This window comes from Zalophus californianus, chromosome 4 (genome assembly GCF_009762305.2).
Source record: "Zalophus californianus isolate mZalCal1 chromosome 4, mZalCal1.pri.v2, whole genome shotgun sequence".
NCBI classification, from domain to species: domain Eukaryota; kingdom Metazoa; phylum Chordata; class Mammalia; order Carnivora; family Otariidae; genus Zalophus; species Zalophus californianus.
Window position 1 is genome coordinate 53,408,624 of NC_045598.1, and position 20,100 is coordinate 53,428,723.

The following is a 20,100-nucleotide window of genomic DNA, read 5'->3' on the forward strand; positions in this document are numbered from 1 at the left end:
CCTTTGGTGATAGCTTTTTCCTCTTTGTTGGAAAAGAGGCCTGGAAAAATAATGTTCTTTTCTCTTCCTTCCCCAAACCATTATTCTCCGGCAGTAGAATGGGCAGGGATAATATATCCTTTGTAATTCAGCAAGGAATAAGAATTACCAGTTTGCTGGGTTATTAGAGGATACAAGAGAGGCCCAAATGAAACAAACACATATTCCTCCAGTGCGTCTTTTCTTCCCCCTCACCCCTTCGTGAGAAGGCAGGTAACAGGGAAGAGATGCACAGAAGGACGAAGCGGGCATTGCTGGGCTTTAATAGGCAAATAATTAAATGATGGCACATCTAACACCATTGGCTTACAGGCTCTGAATATATCTTCCTTCTCTTTGTAGAACAGAGAAAAGAGGGAGCAAAATGAATGAGATGAATCACAACATAAGTCTTCTTTCATTATTAATTTTCAGTTTCCTCATCCTAGAGACTAATCAGAGTTCAAGTTTGGAAGGGGCCCTAGGACATCTGGTCTATTTTCGCCATTGTGTCCGGCCTCCTCCTCCTCCTCGTTCCTGCATTCTTCCTTAACACACTTGCATTTGGTTATTTCTTTCTGCCCTCTTTGCCTTCAAGAGAACATTTATTGTAAGATCCCAAGGTAGACTCTGGGGACAAAGAGGAAAGACACAGATCCTGGCTTCAAAGAGCTTACAAATAAGGGGAAGAAAAATCAGTAGACTTCAAATTACAAGGGAGGGGGCCCTGGGTGGCTCAGTCGGTTAAGCCTCTGACTCTTGATTTCAGCTCCAGTCATGATCTCAAGGTTGTGAGATCGAGCCCCCCGTCGGGCTCCATGCTGGGCATGAAACCTATTTAAGATTGTCTCTCTCTTGGGGCGCCTGGGTGGCTCAGTCGGTTAAGCATCTGCCTTCAGCTCAGTCATGATCCCATAGTCCCAGAATCGAGCCCCACATCGGGCTCCCTGCTCAGCAGAGAGGCTGCTTCTCCCTCTCTCTCTGCCTGCTGCAGAGCTCTGCCTACTTGTGCTCTCTATCTCTCTGTCAAATAAATAAATAAAATCCTAAAAAAAAAAAAAAGGATTGTCTCTCTTGGGGCACCTGGGTGGCTCAGTCGGTTAAGCATCTGCCTTCAGCTCAGGTTCTGATCCCAGGGTCCTGGGATCAAGCCCCACATCGGGCTCCCTGCTCAGCAGAGAGCCTGCTTCTCCCTCTCTCTCTGCCTGCCGCTCTGCCTACTTGTGCTCTCTATCTCTCTGTCAAATAAATAAATAAAATCTTAAAAAATTTTTTTCTTTCTCTTCTCCTGCTCCTCTCCTCCTCTTCTCTCTTTCTCCCTCTCTAAAATAAATAAAATAACATAAAACAAAATAAATAAAATTACAAGGGAATGACCAAGATGCATGCAAGTATTAAGGCAACATGAAACACAGAGAACGAACACCTGACATAGCTGCAGCTGGGGGTATGGGTAGTGAGAAGAGGTTGGTAAGTTTAAGCTGTGACTTTAAGACTGACTAGAATTTTGCCAGCATTGACCATACAGAATGTGAAGCATATACAAAGGCATAGAGATTGGTGAGACCATGACAGATTAAAGTTGTGATTGTGATTTAGAGTAGCAGAAATATACTATGCACGCGTGGAGTAATGGACTATGAGGTTGGGGAGGTAGGGAGGGCCTAATCTTGAAGGACCGTATGTTCCTGGCTAAGAAGTGTGGGTTTTATTCTAATGGAAATGAGGAGAATTTTAAGTGTAGAAGTGACAAGACTGGATATACATTTCATAAAGATCATTCTACAGCCAGTGCAGAAAATAAGGTCAGGGATTAAGAGAGTGGAAGCAAGGGGACCATTTGGGGAGCTGGCAAGCGGGTAAGAAATGGCAAGAAATGGGGGAGGATCTGCATTCGGCAGTGGCACTGGGCATGGAGAGCTTGATAGTAGATAGAATAGACTGGTCCTATGACTCTTCAAAAATGGAGGGAAAGGAAGTAGGACAAATTTTGGAGACATTTAGGTTTCTGGCTGAGGCAACTAGGTGGATGGCACTTCCCACCAATTTAGTTAGGGAATACTATACAAGAAGATTCTTTAAGTGGAAAGGTGATGAGCTCATCTGTGGACATACTGAGTTTGAGGTTCCTAGGATATATCCTGGTAGAGGTGTGCATAACGGTTGGATACATGAGTCCAGAGTTCAGAAAAGAAGTATGGGTTAGAAATATGAACCTTGGCTTCATCAACATGTGAGTGGTTGCTAAAGCCAAAATCAGGGCTGAAATCCCTTAATGAAAGAATAGAGAGTGACTTGAAAAGCAGATCAGAGATAAAGCCGTAGGAAAATAATGCCCCTGTTTAAGAATTAGGTGCCATTTGCTATAACAGGATGAAACTGGAGGGCATTATACTAAGTGAAATAAGCCAGACAGAAAAAGATAAATAATGTATGGTATCACTTATATGTGGAATCTTAAAAAAAAAAAAGGCAGATTTCATAGAAACAAAGAATAGAATGGTGGTTGCCAGAGGCTAGGCGGAGGGGGAAATGGGATGATGTGGGTCAAAGGGTACAAATTTTCAGTTATAAGAAGAATAAGTGGGGCGCCTGGGTGGCTCAGTTATTAGGCGTCTGCCTTGGGCTCAGGTCATGGTGCAAGGGTCCTGGGATCGAGCCCTGCATCGGGCTCCCTGCTCCGCGGGAAGCCTGCTTCTCCCTTTAAGATTTAATAAAGTCTTAAAAAGAAGAAGAAGAAGTTCTGAGTATCGAACGTACAGCATGGTAACTATAGTTAATAATACTTGAAAGTTGCCAAGAGTAGACTTTAAGGATTCTTACCACAAAAAAAGTTAACTATGTGAGGTGATGATTGTATTAATTATCTTGATCTTGGTAATCACTTTATACATTTTATTTATTATTATTATTTTTTTAAAGATTTTATTTATTTATTTGACAGAGAGAGACACAGCGAGAGAGGGAACACAAGCAGGGGGAGGGGGAGAGGGAGAAGCAGGCTTCCTGCGGAGCAGGGAGCCCGATGTGGGGCTCGATCCCAGGACCCGGGGATCATGACCTGAGCCGAAGGCAGACGCTTAACGACTGAGCCACCCAGGCGCCCCACACTTTATACATTTTAAATATATATAACTATATTTGTCAGCTATTCCTCAATAAAGTTGAAAAAAAGAATTAGGTAGAGGATGAGGAGCTGAAGAACAAAAGTGAGGTGGGACGGGCAGAAAAAAAGCAGGAAACACTAGAGGAGAATGACATGGTAAAAACAATAGAGAGAATTTTCAAGATGGTGGAAGTAGTCAACAGCTGGGAAATATTGTAAGTTAATACAGATTAAGTGGCCTTTGGTTGGATTAAAGGAGTCCATTCTCCCTTCTCATTTGGCTATTTGCCTTAAGATCTTTGTACTTGCTGTTCCCTCTTCTTAAATTCCTCTTACCCGCCCCCCCAGATAGTTGCATGTCTTACACCCTAATTTTGGTCAAATCTCTGCTCAAATGCCATCTTCTCAAAGAGGACTTCCTTGACCACTTTATGTGAAATAGCTCCCCAATCTCTTTCTAGCCCTTTATCCAGGAGAATTTCTCATCATGGTGCCTATCTCCACTTGACATTGTATTTTTTATTTAATTGTCTGTCATCCCTACTAGAATGGAAAGTCTAAGTACAGGGATTTTGTTTTGTTTATGGCTGCATTCCCAGTGTCTGGCACAGAGCAGGCCTTCAACAGATATGGTTCGGAGAGCTGAGGGACTGAATGGTTGTCTTGATAAGAATTTCAGTGGGTGGTTGGGCAGAAGTCAGACTGTAATAGGCGAAGGCATGAATGACAGATAAGGAAAAGGAACCATGGAGTGAACACAATTCTTTCTAGAAGGGAAGGAGAGAGAGCTCAAGATATGAAAGACTTGAGCTGGCATAAATAATGAGAATGGGAAAATGGTAATGAGAGAGAAGTGGAACATACAAAAGAGGAGATTGTGAGAGGATGAGATTCAGAGCAGTGGTGGACCAGTTCATTTTGTGTGGGTGGAGGGACTTCTCTTCCAGCAAGAAGAGGAAGAATGATACAAAGGTGAGTGTGGGAGACATGGGTAGTTCTGGAATTTCCTATTCAAATGGCGACCATTTATTGATCACTTATATGTCAGGCACTTTGCTGCCATCTTATTTAACCCAAACTACAGCTATGCAAGATTGCCATTTTACCTTCCAGAAAACTGGGGGTGAGGAATCAGTTTATGCAGTCAGTAAGTATGTTGCAGAGATGTGACTCAAATTGCAGTCTTCTTCTTCTTCTTCTTTAAGATTTTAGTTAGGTAGGGCACCTGGGTGGCTCAGTTGGTTAAGCATCTGCCTTCAGCTTAGGTCACGATCCCAGGGTCCTGGGATCAAGTCCCTCATTGGTCTCCCTGCTTCTCTCTCTCCCTCTGCCTCTCTCCCCTGCTCCTGCTCTCTCTCTCATCCTCTCTTTCTTTTCTTAAAAAAAAAAAAAAGATTTTATTTATTTGAGAGAAAGAGAGAGAGAGAGAGAGAGAGTGTGCATGAGTGGGGGGAGGGGCAAAGGAAGAGGGAGAAGCAGGCTCCCCACTGAGCTGGGAACCCGATGTGGAACTTGATCCCAGGACTCTGGGATCATGACCTGAGCTGAAGGCAGATGCTTAACCGACTGAGCCCCCCAGGCGCCCCTCAAACGGCAGTCTTCTGGTTAAGATTTTATTTCATGTTCACCATGCCTTTGGTAAACCTTTCCAAAGTTAACTACCATCACTCCAGAGTCGTCTTCTTTATTCCCTTCTCACCCATTGGGACATCTGCCTTTTTGTCCTGAGATTTTTTTTTTTTTTATCTAGTTTTGACTGTGTCCCTACTTTTTTTCATTCTTGTGGACACCATCTTTATGTTCAGACCTCAATTCTTCCTTCTGAATCTGCATTTGCACTAATTCCCCCAAGGTGTGGTCCTCCCCACTGGATGGATCTAGTTCCAGCTTCCAACTCCTCACTGCTCTGAATAAATTAGATTATTTTTGAAAATAATAATAGCTTGATTTTATAGTGTGTCTACTTTATGCACTAAACCTCTATTATTTCTAATCAGGACAACTCCAGGTAGAGTATAGAGAGACAATGATCTTCCAACTGGGGTATGTGTACCCTACAAATCAGAAAGACTTCCAAGGGGGACATAGGCACGTATAGTTTTAAAGAAATCAATTTTCAGATCCTGAGCTTCCACATGCTGGTCTCAAATTAATCTGCCTGAGAAAGTGACCTGGAAAAGGTACACGTCCTCTTTTCCCATACCGCTTTTCTCAGTCAGTCCTCTTCCCACTTCAAGAAAATAAAGGTGTGCATCCAACTCATCTCAAATTTTTTGGTGCATTACTCTCAGAATATTTGTAAAAATATCCAAACAAAGAGGCAATTCAAAATATTGGTGATAGTACTGGGAACTGAATGACTCTAATGACTGGATATCAATTCCTTTTTCCAGTCAGATGGCTTCTGATTTTTTGTTTTTAAGAAAACTGAAGGAAAACCTAATCAAGTTGATAGTTAATAGATCACTAAAATTATTTTTGATGACATGTAACTGTGTGTTTTGACATACCACTCAGAAGTAGTTCAAAGAACTGAGTGACACTGCTATAAGAAAGTGTCCTTTCCCATCTACTTAATTATATAAACAGGTTTCTCAGTCTTACTTCCATAAAAACAAAAAAATAGGAATAGGATTGAAATGCAATCTTCTCCATTCTAACAGTAGTTTATACTGATCCATGGATTCATGAACTAATTGAAAAAGCAAAAAAAAAAAAAAAGAAAGAAAGAAAGACGAAAACAGAACACAAAAACAAAACAAGCAGTTCATTGAAAAATGGAGTTCCAAGAAAATTTGCTTTTAATATGTAATAATTATTTATCACAATTTCAATATATGTATTTTTAAAAGAGGTATGTGCAAGGATGATCAACAGATGACTTTCATGCATAAAACAAATCACAGTAGAAAACAATTTTGAGAAAGAAATGAAAGAGAAATAGGAGTCCAAAAAGAAAAGGTAAAAGTTCCATCCATTACAGACCTGTTCATGTGTTTTTAAAGTAGATAACATAGATATACACTCAGTTTTAATTTTAAATTCCACTGGATACATCTTAAAAAGTGATGCAGGTCTTTTTTTCAGTCCCAGATCGAACCCAGATTGAAGTGATTAGATGCTCGTCTGGTCTCAAAATGGAGGTAAAACCTCTACCTGCTGGCCCCCAGCCAGACTCCAGTTGCCACCGGAGCACAAGGAACCAGAGCAGCTGTGAAAACTCTCTGTTGGTGGTATGAAGTTTGAAACTACAGCTGATAGTTTGAGAGAACATTTAGAGTGATGAGGCACACACATTGTGTGATGAGATATGCAACCAAAATGTTCAGGGCTCTGGTTTTGTGACTCACTCTTCTCTTAAAGAGATGAATGCTACAGTATCTAGACCAGGTTGATGGGCAAGTAGTGGAGCCAAAGAGATTGTTTTTAGAGAGGACTCCCTAGAGGCTGGTGCCCATCTAACGGTGATGAAAAATTTGTATTGGTGGTATGAAAGAAGATACGGAAGACTATAATTTGAGGGACTACTTTGAAAAGTTTGGTAAGATTGAAACCACAGAAGTTATGGAAGACAAGCAGAGTGGAAGGAAAGGAGGATTTGCTTTTGCAATTTTTGATTATATAGTTGATAAAATTGTTGTTCATAAAGATTACATTATACATGGGCCTAATTGTGAGGTGAAGACTCACATGCCCTCCATGAAGACTCAAGCAGTTCCCATGACTTTTCTAGTCACTGAAAAAGTCTCTTTCGAAATAACAAGTGCAGTCCGCTGGATCACAAGGAGGTCATGGGGGAGATCTGGCAACTTTATGTGTCATGGGGAACGTCTGCCATGGTGGAGGGCAATTTGCCCCTGGTGGTAACTTCCGTGGAAGAGGGGTCTATGGTGCTGGAGGTGATGGTAGCAGAGGTAATTATGGATGGCATAGAGGTGGATATAGTGGATTTGGAGGTGAGGGTGGCAATGATGGCAGATGGGGTCCTGGTTATAGTAGCCGAGGGGGTGATGAACCAGGTTGTGCAAACCAAGGTCAAGGATACGGTGGCAGTGGTGGAGGATATAATGGCCATGGTGAAGGAGAAAATTTTGGCAGCGATAACCATGGGGGTGGTGGGAACTATAATGGTTTTGGAAATTACAGTGGACAACAGCTATTAAAGTGTGGGCCAGCAAAGGGGGGCAGTTGGTGAGGAAGCTCAAGCAGTCGCCAGGGTGGTGGTTATGGATATGGTGGTAGGAGTGGTGCATATGGTAGTAAGGTTCTAAAAACTCTGCCGAAAAGGGCTACAGTGCTTAGCAAGAGAAAGGATGAGGAGCTGTCAGGAAAGTTCCAGGTTACTTTGAGTCAGTTGTCCCAGATGCTTTAGGGGAACTACAAAAATCTGCCATGAAAGGAAGGATGACCACCCATAGCCAGAAGTTACTTAGATAGGAAACTTAAACTTAATAGCAGCTTAAATAAGAAGCTTTTTATTGGGTCGGTCATAGCCACAGTTTGCAAAAAAGTACAATTAATGATTAACATGCTATCAGTCAATTAGATGTATCTTCCTGAGTTTTTTTTTATATGTCGTAGATTTTCCTATTTTTTAAATTGCATCATGCATAGTGCCCTTACTTGTAAATTGTGCTAATCATAGAGGAATAAAAAATTAAGGAATTTTTAAGTAACCTCTCCCCAAAGATGATGCCATCTGTTTAAGATGTCAGTATTTATAATACCTGGGAAATTATAGCCTTTGCAATTACTTAAACTAAAAATAAAAAGTTCTAGCTGTCGACATAAAAGTTACAAGGTGAGCAAACACTTTGAAAGACCACAGGTAGAGAGGAAAGACTGCGGGCTTTGGGAATGTCAGGTGTGTGTCCTTGGGCAAGTGACTTTCTCTCTCTTAGTTCGGTTTCCTCCTCTGTGCAGGCTGTCAATAAAATGGATTTAATAATTAATCATTTATTAATATTTATAATATTAACTAATAATCCCAGGGAGGATTAAGCCAGATAAGACACATAAAAGAGCCTGACACATGGCAGGTAGGTACTCAATAAAGATTACTTCTCTGTTCCTCACATCAGTGCTGCAAGAAGGTATTGATTGATTCATTCAAAAGTTATTTTTAGCACCCATGGATCAGTTACTATTCTAGGACCTGGAGATACAGGGTGAATAAGGCAAACAAGAGCTCTAGGACATGGATAAGAGTGAGCTCTCGGAGCCAGATGGTCTGGATTTGAATCTGACCTTTGCTAGCTGTCTGATCATTGACAACTTACTTAATGTGTCTCTGTTTCATGATCTGTAAAACAGGGATAATAGTACCTTGAAGGGCCCACGTATTGAATTGTAAAGGAGTTAGGAATGTGCCTGGCACATGGTAAGCCCTCAGTAAATGTTAGCTAGTAATGTCATTCTTCATGAAGCTCGGGGTCTGATGTGGAGAAGGGGGGGAGAATGTCTGTATTTTGCAGGTAAAACACTGAGGTTCAGAAAGGTTAAGTAAACCATCTAAGTCAAATAGACAGTCGGGGTGGAGGTGAGACTTCGTCCTCTGTTCCATTTGACTTCAAAGCCTACACAATTTCTGTCAAGCCTGGCGGACTCTTTCATGATGTGTCTTCTCTAGGACATTCCCTGCTACAAAATTCTACTGGTGGGGGAAGGAATTTGAGTTTCCAATTAGAGGACTTAGAAAAATCCAAGAACATAAGTTATAAGCCTCCCAAGCCCTTCATTATTTTGGGTCCATTGGCTGCAAAGCCTAGCTTCAGTCCCTTTGGGTAAAAAAGAGCATCCCTCAATCCATCCAACAAGTCATCTGGAAGGAACTCAGAAGGAGACTCAGGAAACACATTGCATAGAGGTGGTGATGGTCTTATATTCAATATAATATCAGCAGGCCGTTTGTTTGGTTTACATTTTGAAATGGTGCCACGTTCCAGACACTTTCCTGCATGATGAGGATACCAGGTCAAATACAACAGTTTCTGACCCTTCAGTTAGTGGAGTCCCACACAGGAAACCAGAAACCCTAGCACAAGGTGCGATGAGGAGGAGGAGAAAAACCAGCAGTAGGACTGCTCAGAAGGAAGCCATTAACTGACTAGAAGGGCCAGGTGAGAATACGCCTGGGGCCTGGGCCGGGTTCTGGAAGTCTGAGAGGGAAAAGTCTGGAACACACTGTTCAGGAAGGATTCTGTGGTGAGGCGAGAGGGTGGAGCTCCGTGAGGGCAGGGACTTCCCTTATCCACTCTGATGCCTAAAAAGGTGCCCGACACTTAGCGGTACTCATTAATTACTTGTTGGCTAACTGAATGCTAAAATCCTGTTATCTACTCCGAGAGATTCTGACTCAGTTGATCTGGGAAAGGCCCGTGCCCTGGTAGGTTTCAAAAAAGCCTCAGCTGGGGCGCCTGTGTGGCTCAGTTGGTTAAGCATCTGACCCTTGGTTTCCACGCAGGTCATGACCTCAGGGTTGTGGGATGGAGCCCCGCATTGGGCTCTGCACTCAGGGTGGGGTCGGCTTGTCCCTTTCCCTCTCTTCCTCCTCCTTTCTCTCTCTAAAAAACAAACAAACAAAAACCCAAAACAAAAACTCTTCACAAGATTCTAATGTGCTTCCAGGTTTGGTACCACCGTACTAAATGAATGACCTGATGAGAAAATGTATAGTTTTCTGTGGGTCAGAAGCCATACTCTTTGAAAGCAGCTTGGATGAAGGTGCTATGGTACTTTCCTGTTTTATAGAAGGGAGAAATGTAGGCTGCCAAAGATTAAAAAAAAAAAAGCCTTGGCAGGTATGGTAAAATTAATAGTAGAATCTAGGTGATGGGTATGTAGGTGGGTATAAAACTTTTTTTTCAATTTAGATACATTTCAATTTTTTTCTTAATAAAATGTTGAAAAAAATTCACTTGAGCCAGAGATAAAGCATGCTAATTGAGGCTCAATGAGAAATTGTTAGAAACCTGAGCGTCGTTAGTCCAGCATTCTATGAGGAGGCAGAGAAGAGAAGCCGAGGCCTTGCAGGTAGTAAAGGAAATGGTGCCGGGTGGGTGTGTTGGTCTTCTTGGCTGAAACAGAAGCAGAGGGCTCTGCTGGAAGAGCCCAGGATGTCGGTTCAATTGGGTTCAAGTGACCTTGGGTAATTGGTGTGATGTCTCTACACCTTAGATTCCTCATTGTTAAATAAGTCACATGAACAGCGATTTTAAGTACCAAACTCACAGAGCTGTTGTGAGGATCAAATGGTATAAATGGTATAAATCAAATGGTTTTCAAAGGCAGATACAGAGACTTTCCAAGAGATATGGTGGCTGAGATAATTTTAAGGGAACCAGTTTCTGGATCTTGATTTCCTTATGTGATTCTGCTAGAAGGGATTTCTCTGAGGAAATGCTGAGTGTTGAGGTGTTACGCTAGTTTTCCTTTCTCAACTCCCTTTCATAATCCTCCTTAACTCCTTTGATGAACTAAAAAGATACACTTGCCCCATCTTACATACCTCATACTGGGTGTAATCCCCCCCGCCCCGGCCCCCACGAGAACTTTCAAAGTACTGGGGTAGGCTAGACTCTTCTAATCCAGTGTGCTCCCAAAGCAGGGCTCGTGTTTTTCCTTGACTTAGCCACATCCTATGAAGAATGAAAGGTGGCATTTGGGGTGGACTCTTTTGGCCCCTGTTGGGATGTTTTGAATCTAATTCCACTGCAGAATAAGTAGGGCATGATGACAATTTTCACTTTAACCACCTAAGCCTTTCCATCCTCTGACGACTGTCAAAGAATCTACCACTTCTGACTGAGAGTCTTGTGAGAACAAACAAACAAAAGAAGGGGGCATGTTGATAAAAAAAAAAAAGTATCAAACCGAATGGCACTTTATTTCATTCAGGAACAAATTCTCAACAAGGTTCTTCTCTCTCACTCTTTGAATTCAGAAATGAGCTGGTTGTCATGGGGATGTGTCTTAACATGTTTATTTGAATAGAAAACATGTAGTTAGATCTTTTGTGACAGAGAAAAAATCTGATTTGGCCGGTTGGTTTGACAGTGAAGGGTGACTTTGCTAGTTAGATGATAGATGGGTATTTTCCATAAATCGAATGAGCTAAAAATACTGCACCAAGGTTTTTGAATAAAATATATATAAATCACATGATTTAAGACAGAAGAATTCCTTGTCAAAATTTTTATTACTCAAGGTATTTTGAAATTAATAGTATCTTCATCTTCTAATCCTTTCTGTACATGTCAGGTTAATTAAAATGCCTCTAGATGGAAAAGTAATAGGTATGATTTTAATAATCATTTGATAATTCTTGAGAAAGCCTTTTTGATAGACTTCAGAAATCCAGAAAGTGAATGGGTGTCATGTCCGGGATAACACTTTTGCAAGTCAGGTGCTTTCTAATTCTTTGCTTACAACAGAATTGAGGGAAAAATCAAGTTTCAACTAACAGGTGACTAAAAAATGCATTTTAATGATAGATCACTCTGTGGTTTTTGGAATATAACTTGGAAGGAGTTCAAATAAATGAAAGATGTTGCTGCAGCAAAACTCCTTCAATTCTCATCCTCCGATTTTTGTGAACAAGTTTTCTCAATGCTTAACATCTATAAAAATGGAAAACAAGCGAAATTAAGGCTGAATACCACTTCAGTCTAGCAATAATATTTATATGAACTACTTTTTTAAATTATAGCTCATCTTAGTAAAAGAGACATTTATAATAAAATTTTTATTTCGCAATTTTGATCAAAATTATTAGTGGTATATGACTAATTATAATGATAACTTAATTCCTATAATTTAGTTCTTTATTTTTTTAAAGATTTTATTATAATCGAGTTCTTTAAAAAAGAGTTTGAAATCACAGGAAATTATCAAAATTAAATTCCATCTGTATATTTTTTGTTGCCAAATATATTACGGTAATCGAGAAAAGACTTCCAAAAATGAAAATATATCACCTTACAATAAAATGGAGGGAAAGTGGGATGGGGATGTTGGTTCAAGGTGCAAAAGAACTGATGTAAAAATTTGACTGAGTAGAAGAGCTTGTTCATGGAATTTTCAAGAGGATGATGGTGGTTACTGATTTGCTATGGTATTTAAATTCCAATATACTTAAAAGAATGATATGTTTTATTTTAAAATTTCAGTATTTTTATAATATGGCTGGAAATGACACCCCTTACCGCTTCTGCATTTATGATGTACAATTTTAATAGTCGGTGTCAAAGTGTATTAGGATTACATGTTTCAAATTTATTTTAGGAGATATTGGGGCACAAAGGTTCAAGGGCCCTTGATATATGTGAAAAGAATCCCTCACCCCTCACCCGTTCCTCTTCCTCCTGTTTCCTGGCCTGGTGGGGGGGGTGCCACTTTCCCTTGGTCATAAAAGCCAGAAACCTGAGTAGCATCCTTACTTTTCTCTCTTCCCTTACATCTGAACAATTTATGCTATTTCTTAGATAATTCTCAGACTCATCTCTTCTATCTCCCCTGCCACTGTCTCTCCTAGAATATTGTTAACATCTTCTTAATTAGTTTGCCTGACATTAGACTCAATCCATTCTACCAGGGTGTCTGCAAGCAGGACAAATTTATCTTACTAAAATTCAAAATCAATTATGTCACTCTTGTATAACTCAGCGGCTTTCCATTCCCTTAAAATAAAATGTAACTCCTTAGGGCCATATGGAAATCTTCTGTGATCTGACTCCTGCCACCTTTCTTGCCTTTTCTATCCTTACGCCTTCATTCCCTAACCTGTAGTGATTCTGGGTCTTCTCCCTCTATATCTCATACCCTTGATGTCATCCTCTTTGCCTAGGATACTTGTGTGCTTTTGTTCTCTTAGATGGTGCATCCTCCAAACCTAACCTCAAGAATTATAAGCCTCAGGGCACCTGGGTGGCTCAGGTGGCTAAGCATCTGACTTCAGCTCAGGTTATAATCTCAGGGTCCTGGGGTCGAGCCCCACCTCAGGCCCCACGCTCAGTGGGGAGCCTTCTCTCCCCCCCCAGCCCTGCTCATGCTCTCTCTCTTAAATAAATAAAAATCTTAAAAAAAGATAAATTATTAGTCTCTCTAATTCATCTTTTTAAAAAAAAATTTATTTATTTATTTATTTGACGGAGAGAGAGACAGCGAGAGAGGGAACACAAGCAGGGGGAGTGGGAGAGGGAGAAGCAGGCTTCCCGCGGAGCAGGGAGCCCGATGCGGGGCTCGATCCCAGGACCCTGGGACCATGACCTGAGCCGAAGGCAAGACGCTTAACCGACTGAGACACCCAGGCGCCCCATTTGCCTACTTTCTTAACCGTTATTCCTGGCTCTACATTTATCTCTTCACACACCCAGGATGTGCTTTCCTTCCTACAAATTTGAAAACATTTTTTTTTCTTTAAGATTTTTATTTATTTATTTGACAGAGAGAGACACAGCGAGAGAGGGAACACAAGCAGGGGGAGTGGGAGAGGGAGAAGCAGGCTTCCCGCTGAGCAGGGAGCCCAATGCGGGACTCGATCCCAGTACCCTGGGGTCATGACCTGAGCCGAAGGCAGACGCTCAATGACTGAGCCACCCAGGAGCCCCAAATAAATAAAAATCTTTAATAAAAAGATGAATTATTAGTCTCTCTGGATAGGTTCCCTTGTCTCTCTTAGACAAGACTTAATGATTTCCCCCTTTCTTTTCTTTTATGTATCTATCCAGTGTTTACCACATGCCTGGCCCTCTGCTAGTGTAGCAGAGCTGTTGGTTCCTCACCCATAGCCCCTTAACCCTTCTGTGAGATCACCTGCAGACAATCCCTATGTGTGCAGATAGCTCCGTGTCTTTCCGCCTCCAGAGCAACCTTCTAACAGTGAAAAACAAGTTGGTGGACTAATGTTCCAGGACAATTCTGAGGTGTGTTCCACGCAGTCATTCAGAATGAGCGTCATTTGCCCATAGAGGTGACCCACTCATCCATATATACTCTGTTGGCTTTCCATCCTTTCCTTTTTCACTTTTCCTCTCCCTCACCATGCTTTTGAGAATCACCCCTCAAAGAAACGACTTGCATCGAATTCCTTTTCTCACAATTCTCCTTCATCTGAGAATATAACCCAATCTCTTTCTTTCATTTAAATGGTTCCTGACAGGGTGCCTGGGTGGCTCAGTCCTTAAGCGTCTGCCTTCGGCTTGGGTCATGATCCAGGGGTCCTAGGATTGAGCCCTGCATTGGGCTCCCTGCTCAGCGGGAAGCCTGCTTCTCCCTCTCCCTCTGCCACCCACCCCCACTTGTGCTTGCTCTCTGTCAAATAAATAAATAAAATCTTTAAAAAAAATAAATGGTTCCTGACAGAAGCATTTAAACCTTCTGAATCTGAATTCCTTGTATCTGATACTCTATAAATCAATGAAAATAGGGATTCTTTTAAGTACCATTGTGTTATCAGAGCTTATTCAGTGCCTGGCATGCAGTAGGCACTCAATAAATACTGTTACATGAATGAATAAGGCAGAATTAGAGAGTAGGAACTGTCTAGTTTCCTGTGATTATCCATAAACAATTATGAAAAATATCTTCAGAGTTTTATGTCAGTAGGAAGTAATTCTTACTGGGTTTGCCAAAAAAAGCAACAATTTCAATTTTAGATTATAGGAAATTTTAGCAAAAAGAATCATGGTCTTTCAACCACAATGTGAAAAATTGTAACTTTAAAATTTTTCTGTGACTGGGGTGCCTGGGTGGCTCAGTCTGTTAAGCTTCTGAGTCTTGATTTCAGCTCAGGTCATGATTGTAAGATGGAGCCCCACAATGGGCTCTGCACTCAATGGGGAGTCTGCTTGAGATTCTTTCCCTCTGCATCCCCCCATGCATGTGTATGTGTGCACACTTTCTTTCTCAAATAAATAAATAAATAAATCTTTTTAAAAAATAAGACTGGTCTTAAAATTTTTCTATGACTAAAATTAATATTTATTATGAGCCTATGTCAGGATGCCTTAACTGCAGGCAATAGAAAATCCAACTCATTCTGGCTTAAATAATAAAGAATTTATTTGCTAATGTAAGAGGAAGTCAAAAAAGTAGGGAAGAATTCAGGGTTAGTATAGAGGCTAAATTATGTCATCAAGGACCAAGTTCTTTTCATCTTTCTGTTCTGCCATCCACACTGTTGACCTCAAACTAATGCTAGTCCCCCTCATGACTATAGGGTGGCTGTCAAAAACAATTGGGCTACAAAGACATCTTGTTTGAAAGAACAAACGACTGATTCCCATTGGTTACTGTGAACCTTCCCAGAAAGTTCCACGCAATTGCTTCCTCAGAAATGCTCAGATATGGGTCACTTATCCATTCCCGAATTATAATTCATAGCAAGTGGTAATTGAAATTCTCTTGGACTAATCAGGTACATCACTGGAGTCAAGGTCAGTTCCTCAAGCTTCATTGCTGGTACTCAGTGAGAGAAAAGGAAGAGATGCTGAGGAGCCAACCACAATGTCAAACTCAAAAGTTTTGGCAGATGGTAAAAACTTCATTTCGGTCACATCTGTGTCTCTATGTTTTGCCCCAGTTTTGGTGGAGACTGGGATTTTGGAAGTGCATAACTTTGAGGAAGCGTCCTGGTCTGGTTGTCACCCATCCTCATCAGCATTCACTGAGACACCATTGTTTACATCCGGTTTTGAGTCACAGGAGACCTGTCCCTCTCTCTCTCCTTCTCATGCCACCCTCTTGAGTAAATGGAATTACTCTGCTGAGGCACGTGGGGCATCATGTGAGATTTTTTTCATGTCCATCTGGGATTTTAAACTCAAATGCCTTTAGAGGCAAGTCGGTATAGTGGACCAGGTGTCAGATAACAGGGAGTAAGGATGGAAGAACCTGGAGAGTTCTTCAAAGTCATTCAAAACCAAATTGTTTAAAAATTCTGTGCTTGCCAAACAAGACCTGCTTGTAGACCAGATTCATTACGTGATACACTTCGCTCTGGAGTCTTGCCCCTTCTCTAGGTCCTGCCTGGGAAAGGGGATACAAACCTCTGGATTTGGATCTTCCCAGCCTATCTGCTTTTATTCTCCATGCTGGGGCTCAGTCCTGGGAAGTAAACAGGTGTGCATGTCCTTTTTTTCCAAGGAATCATTTCCACTTAAATTCTCCTCTGAAGGCACCTGGGTGGCTTAGTCAGTTAAGCATCTGCCTTCAACTCAGGTCATGATCCCAGGGTTCTCGGATTGAGTCCTACATTGGGCTCCTTGCTCAGTGGGGAGCCTGCTTCTCCCTCTGCCTGCCGCTCCCCCTGCTTGTGCACTCACTTTCTGACAAATAAATACAATCTTTAAAAAATAAAAAATAAATAAATTCTCCTCTGACTCTCCCCTCTCTCCAGGACAGTAGATTCCCTTCCCTTCCTTTCCCCCCCTTCCCTTCCTTTCCCCCCCTTCCCCTTCCCTTCCCCTTCCCTTGCCTTCCCTTTCCTTCCCTTCCCTTCTTTCTTTCTCAGAGAGAGTGAGAGCATGAGCACAGGTGAGCACAGGAGTGTGGGGTGGGGGCAGGGGGAGGAGGGGAAGAGGGGATGGGAGAGGAAGAGGGAAAGAATCCCAAGCAGCCTCTGCGCTGAACATGGGGCTCAATTCCACGACCCTGAGATCGTGACCCAAGGTGGAACCAAGAGTCAGACCCTTAACCAACGGAGCCACCCAGCTGCACCCCTAGGAGATTTTTCCTAGTCCAGGGTATGGAGAGTAGGAAGACTTCAACCATTTGCAGGCTCCCAAATCAATTGTATTATACAAGCACAAGCATTTTTTCCATTTCTGGGGGCTTAGGCCAAAACTCAAAGCTTGGTTTCTCTCTTCTGCTGCATTATTTCTTTCTAAGGTGATGGACATAAAATTCCTTAGCTATTCCATGAAGAGGGAGAAGGATCATGGGTTGAAATATGGGAAAATATTATCTTGCTCTATTAACTAACACTGCCATGTAGTATATTTGAAAGTTGTCAAAGCAGTAGATCCTAAAAGTTCTCATCACAAGGAAAAATACATTTTTTGCACCTGTATGAAATGATGGATGTCAGCTAAACTTACTGTGGTAATCATTTTACAATATATGTAAGTCAAGTCAATATGCTCTGTATATACCTTACACTTACATAGTGCTATATGTCTGTTATACCTCAATAAAGCTAAAAGAAAAAAATATATATATACTATCCTGTTACAGAAGAAATAGTGTCCAGAAGAAGAGACTGCTTATCAGACTACATCTGGAATGCTTTAGGTGTTGCTGTGTATGGCTCCTTAGAAGGAACATATTCATCCAAAGAATAACCAGTGTGGGAAGGGATTCTGAATCATATTATATGAATATAATCAATAAGACTTCTGTACAACATTCAGCATCGAAGACTGAGAATGTAAGAGTCAAGATAGGCTAACTTATGCTGGGATAATAACTGACCTCAAAAATCTTGGTGGCTTACAACAATGAAAATTTATTTTTTGCTCACATTACACGTCCATTATGGTTCAGTCTTTTGTAGGGAGGTGAGGTCATCCTTACTGTGGGACCTAAGCCATTTTGCTGGCCATTGTGCAAAGAAAAAGGGGACAATGGGAACCCCAGCTCTTAAAGTTTCTGCTCTCATTTGCAAAAGTAAGTCACGTGGCCACTCCTGAGATAATAGGATTGGGGGGGCGCTGTTTCATGAAGGGAAATCAGAACATTTCAAGGACAGAAATAGAGTCTACTATGTGGAAAGTCCCGTGTCATCCTCTTTGGGGATCCTCTGTGGCTCATCTAACTCCCAGGAATTTGCATAGTACAAAATGAGATCTAGTAGATGGCACAGTAATATTCAATACATATTAGCTATTATTATTATTATATTCCATTAAGAAGGTAAAATTCCTTCCATATGTTACCTATCTATAAATCTTTTGAGACTGAACAGGAGAGCTTTCTGGTATTTCTTACTTAAACAGCAAAAGACACACTGGTGTGCTAGTTTCTAGCAGGATACCACATTACTTAAGGAATGGCTGAGTAATTCAGAATATTTAGCGAGAAGCTTCCGGGTGCCTGGCTGGCTCAGCCAGTAGAGCATGTGGCTCTTGATCTCAGGATCATGAGTTCGAGTCCCACGTTGGGTGTAGAGATCGCTTAAATAAATAAACTTAAAAAAACTCTTTAAAAAAAAGAGAGAAGCTAAAAAAAGGGGGAGCACCTGGGTGTCTCAGTCATTAAGTGTCTGCCTTCAGCTCAGGTCATGGTCCCAGGGTCCTGGGATCGAGCCCCACGTTGGGCTCCCTGCCCCACATTGGGATCCCTGCTCGGCGGGGAGCCTGCTTCTCCCTCTCCCACTCCCCCTGCTTGTGTTCCCTTTCTCGCTGTGTCTCTCTCTGTCAAAGAGATAAAAAATAAAATAAAATCTTAAAAAATAAATAAAAAAAGAGAGAAGCTTCAGATAGGACAAGACAGCTGTTTTTTTTAATTTTTTTAAAAGATTTTATTTATTCATTTGCGAGAGAGAGAGAGAGAGAGAGTGTGTGTGTGTGTGTGTGAGACAGAGAAGAAGACTCCCTGCCAAGCTGGGAGCCCAACACGGGGCTGGATCCCAGGACCCAGAGATCATGACCTGAGCCAAAGGCAGATGCTTAACCGACTGAGCCACCCAGGTGCCCCAAGACAGCTGTTTTTTAATATATAAAAGTCTATGAGAAAACAAATTACACACACAAAATACATGAGGGTAGCCCTGGTAGTAGAATAAATTTGGCAAGGCTTAATTCTTCCAAGAACCTGCCTCTAGTGCCATGAAACACGTTGCGCTTTGTGGGGGTTGAAGAACCAATAATAATGAAACTTACACTTATATAATGCGTACCACACACCAAGCGTTGTTCCAAGCCTTTGCATATACTAATTCATGCAGGCACAACAACCCTATGAGATTGAAACTGCTCCTATTCCCATTTTTCAGGTGGAAAATTGAAGCACAGATTAAGGAACATGTCACACGTCTGGTAAGCGGTTGAGCTGAAGACTGAACTTGTCAATCTGTCTCTAGGGTCCATCCTCTTAACCCTTTTGCTAACTTACCCTTCCTTGCTTAGGATTTTGCTGAATCAGTTTCTCTTAAACTGGTGAGCGCATTTCTGACCTTTGTTTCTCCTCTGGGTCTTCTGTACAGCTCTCCTACAAGACACATCTTTTAAATGATACTCCCTTTCTACCTTTCTGGTTTGTTCCTTAGAATGATTTGTCCCTGGTGACCTCTCAGACAAGTGGGGCCTATGATCTGGGTTGGGGATCTGAGAGCCACGTTTGGGACTTGCCAGTTTGGGACTAGCCACGTTTGTGGTAAAGAGGTGGTGGTGGCAGGTGAGGACAGTTGGAACTTGACCCTAGAGTTGGCAGGTTGGCCTGTGGCCATGGTGAAGAACAGAGGGAATGCCATTTGGGAGCCAGATCAACAGCGAGCCAAGTGTCAGATCAAATGGGTCTGCCGGCAAGACCAAACCCTGGGACACAGCAATGATGTGGCTGTTGGTTGGCAGCAGGATACCGACAGATGAACTGGCAGGTTCAGGAAGGGAAGCTCTAAGTTAAAACCTGTGGAGATTCCTGAGGTAAGTCCTAGTGGGAAGAGCCTTTCATAGGTATCTGGCTGTTGAGGGAGACAACCTGGTCTGCACATGAGTGACTTTAGTAGATTCCAGCTAGAATTTGGTAACCTTTTTTTATTTTTCTCATATTTATTTTAGTGTGTCCTCTTATTTATGGTGAGTTACATTCAGTTTTTAAATAAATTATTTAAACAAACTGAGTCAATATTTCAAGAAACATGATAAGTGGATAAGAACCAAGGTGGTACAAGGTTATGGCAAAACTGTGACAGTAATACGGAGATGACAAATGCTTACTAAACAGGAGCACTGCAGTCCAGCTAAGAGAATCTGATGTAA

At 41.7% G+C, this 20,100-nt stretch overlaps 1 protein-coding gene across 2 annotated transcripts in view; it reads left to right on the forward strand.

The window, feature by feature from the left end:
- The window catches only part of AK4 (adenylate kinase 4), a 118,172-nt gene that overhangs the window by 26,542 nt on the left and 71,530 nt on the right, over positions 1-20,100 (forward strand). The gene's annotated exons all lie outside the window — the stretch shown is intronic.